At 41.0% G+C, this 3502-nt stretch overlaps 3 non-coding genes across 3 annotated transcripts; all 3 read right to left on the reverse strand.

Moving 5' to 3' along the window:
• Positions 1-475: 475 nt before the first annotated feature.
• On the reverse strand, positions 476-548 carry TRNAT-UGU (transfer RNA threonine (anticodon UGU)). Its single transcript has one exon. It is a non-coding gene; the product is annotated as a tRNA-Thr (tRNA).
• An 858-nt stretch (positions 549-1406) lies between these two features.
• On the reverse strand, positions 1407-1479 carry TRNAT-CGU (transfer RNA threonine (anticodon CGU)). Its single transcript has one exon. It is a non-coding gene; the product is annotated as a tRNA-Thr (tRNA).
• A 562-nt stretch (positions 1480-2041) lies between these two features.
• On the reverse strand, positions 2042-2114 carry TRNAT-UGU (transfer RNA threonine (anticodon UGU)). Its single transcript has one exon. It is a non-coding gene; the product is annotated as a tRNA-Thr (tRNA).
• Between the last annotated feature and the right edge of the window lie 1388 nt (positions 2115-3502).

Raw genomic sequence — 3502 nt, forward strand, 5'->3', positions numbered from 1 at the left:
CGGTAAAATACTTCATGGTAAAAGCACATGGAAACAGTTGAAAAATCTTCCTTTAGCAATGAATTTGACATTGCCATAGAAGAAGATCAATTTGCTAGGTACATGAAGGCTTATTCTTACCCGACCAGAGTAATAATTATTGCGTAAGACTTGTAAAACCTGTAAAGATGGATATGAGAAATATTCTAATACATGTTAGAGCTGCTCCACATTATAAAGAGTTTCAACGGGAGGTTGAACATGCCTAAATTCCTATTTAGACAGGCAAACATCTGAATGTTATAGATACCAAACAGAGATGCATCTCCACTCAAAGCGAGAAATGCTCCATGAGGAGTTCATTTTCAAAGGTACAGTATTTAACCACCGTGTCTAAATGTTTTCTGGGTCTATATTTGACATCTTAGACCAAGCTAGTAGGGTGATGGTCAGTCGGAAGGATCGACGTGATCTTTCACAAAAGTGCGAGCAGCAAAGGCTCCAGCGAGAATTGAACTCGCAACCCCTGGTTTACAAGACCAGTGCTCTAACCACTAAGCTATGAAGCCAAGACAAAAATTCCACTTCCTTTGGTTTACTTTTCCAAACCTCCTCCACAGTGAACTGGCACATTACCAATTAGGTGCTCCGGCATGGGATAAGCATAAGTCAAAGACTCTATGAAATCTCAAGTGTAGAACTGATTGCGTGTTTATCGCTAGAGTGACAGAAGAAGGGAACAGGATACCAGTGGATTGGCAAGGAACATAACCCGACTACACGTCTTCATAAAACATCTTACGTTGTACATTACGCTATTCCACTTCACTCAGCATGTGAGATCCTGAGACTCGAAAGTTCTGCTAGCTAATATTAGCATAAATCTATAGCTTAACAACCCTGGTGGTAGACTTGTATACAAGTTGAATCTTTCATCAACATTTTCCCTAACTATAGTCTTATTTGTAAAAATAGGCTATATTTGGCCCGTTTACATGGAGTCTATCAGCAGCAAATTGTTTACAAACCCCAACACAGTACCTTGTAGTGGTGTTTCTACACTTTCCAAATATGCCTCTGTTTTTCAACTTTGGTGCCCATCTTCATGTAAATGGCCATGTTAATTATATGCAAATGAGGAGAAAAATGCTTTGCTTTGCTTTGCCCGGGAAACTAGAGCTGAGACTGAAGCCCATCAAGCTACGACATACCCGCAAAGAACTAGTGCCTTCATTTTCATAGGAATAAAACAGCAATTTCCATGAAATTTTGCTCCAGAACTCAGCAACAGTCCTATGAGTGGAAACTCCACTACAAACTAATGTGGTTAACTAAATTTACTTATGACACACTCCATCTAACCATAACAGAGATCCTGTTCCTGTAACCAAATTAACAAGCCGTGAGTAAGATTTAAGCTGATGTAAAGGCTTCAGCGAGAGTCGAACTCGCGACCCCTGATTTACGAGACCAGTGCTCTAACCTCTGAGCTATGAAGCCTTCCTAGACCTATGTGTACATTAATATGTCGGAGCAAAGCTTTGTTTTAGAGCTCTAGAAGCTCTTTGGTGGTGTTTGTATTGATGACGGTAAAATACTTCATGGTAAAAGCACATGGAAACTGTTGAAAAATCTTCCTTTAGCAATGAATTTGACATTGCCATGGAAGAAGATCAATTTGCTAGGTACATGAAGGCTTATTCTTACCCGACTAGAGTAATAATTATTGCGTAAGACTTGTAAAACCTGTAAAGATGGATATGAGAAATATTCTAATACATGTTAGAGCTGCTCCACATTATAAAGAGTTTCAACGGGAGGTTGAACATGCCTAATTTCCTATTTAGACAGGCAAACATCTGAATGTTATAGATACCAAACAGAGATGCATCTCCACTCAAAGCGAGAAATGCTCCATGAGGATTTCATTTTCAAAGGTACAGTATTTAACCACCGTGTCTAAATGTTTTCTGGGTCTATATTTGACATCTTAGACCAAGCTAGTAGGGTGATGGTCAGTCGGAAGGATCGACGTGATCTTTCACAAAAGTGCGAGCAGCAAAGGCTCCAGCGAGAATTGAACTCGCGACCCCTGGTTTACAAAACCAGTGCTCTAACCACTGAGCTATGAAGCCAAGACAAAAATTCCACTTCCTTTGCATTACTTTTCCAAACCTCCTCCACAGTGAACTGGTGCATTACCAATTAGGTGCTCCGGCATGGGATAAGCATAAGTCAAAGACTCTATGAAATCTCAAGTGTAGAACTGATTGCGTGTTTATCGCTAGAGTGACAGAAGAAGGGAACAGGATACCAGTGGATTGGCAAGGAACATAACCCGACTACACGTCTTCATAAAACATCTTACGTTGTACATTACGCTATTCCACTTCACTCAGCATGTGAGATCCTGAGACTCGAAAAGTTCTGCTAGCTAATATTAGCATAAATCTATAGCTTAACAACCCTGGTGGTAGACTTGTATACAAGTTAAAGCTTTCATCAACATTTTTCCTGTTGTCTTATACAACCTGTCTACCATTAAGTATTTGGACACCAATGCAAATGAAGATATCTGCGGTCATGATGTACGTCACGCCTTCCGCCATTAAATATCATGTAGGAAACAGCATTGGCATTAGTCGCATGCAAGATGCTACGAAGTGCAGAGTTGTCCGATTTTGAGAAAGGGGGAATTGTCAGGTACCACAGACCCAACCAATGTTGCTTCCAGGATGACAACACCAGCTGTCATGTAGCGAGGTTTACTATGGTTTGGTACAGTGACAATCAAGACTGGACTGGCCTGCCCAGAGCCCAGACTTGAACATTAAGGGGTGCAGCAGCCATCCAAAATTGGTGAAAGAACTTACGTGTCTTCTCCAAGCCGAATGGAATAAAATACCACTAGCCATCATACAAGGACTTGTGGAAAGCATGCCCTGGAGGGTTGAGGCTGTAATTGCTGCTCATGGAGGCTTTACCAACTATTGAATATGAATAAATGTTGTTTTTCTATTCTACCACAGGTGTCCAAATACTTATTGGTAGACAGTTTATGTTGTATTATGGTTAGATGCAAGGCCACAATAAAAGCAATAGCAAGCAATTGGCTGATAACTGCGAGCAGTAGAGACAGCTATCCACCAGCAGCACACCTCTGCGAGCCAAGACAGACCCCCAGATGACTTCAACAGAGCTCATCGTGAGACAAAATGGACTTTTCTGGATCTGGAGATCTGAATTGTCACCAAACAAATACATGTACTAATAGTAAATACACTGCTAAACCGCTAAAACCGCTAAACCGCTAAAACTTAAAAATTGGCGTGGACAGAAGAGAAGTCGTACAACAGAGTCAAAACCAGGAGAAATGAATAAGCAGAGACAGGCGACAAAAGAGATATCTGAGAAACTAGCCAAGGGACAAACATCCAGCTCGGAATGTCACAACAGAATCAGAGGCAAAAGAGGAATCCAAAAAGCAAGCTAGAGGACACAAGTCATACAGGTACACATACAG

The sequence above is a fragment of the Leptodactylus fuscus genome, chromosome 1 (genome assembly GCF_031893055.1).
Source record: "Leptodactylus fuscus isolate aLepFus1 chromosome 1, aLepFus1.hap2, whole genome shotgun sequence".
Lineage (NCBI taxonomy): Eukaryota > Metazoa > Chordata > Amphibia > Anura > Leptodactylidae > Leptodactylus > Leptodactylus fuscus.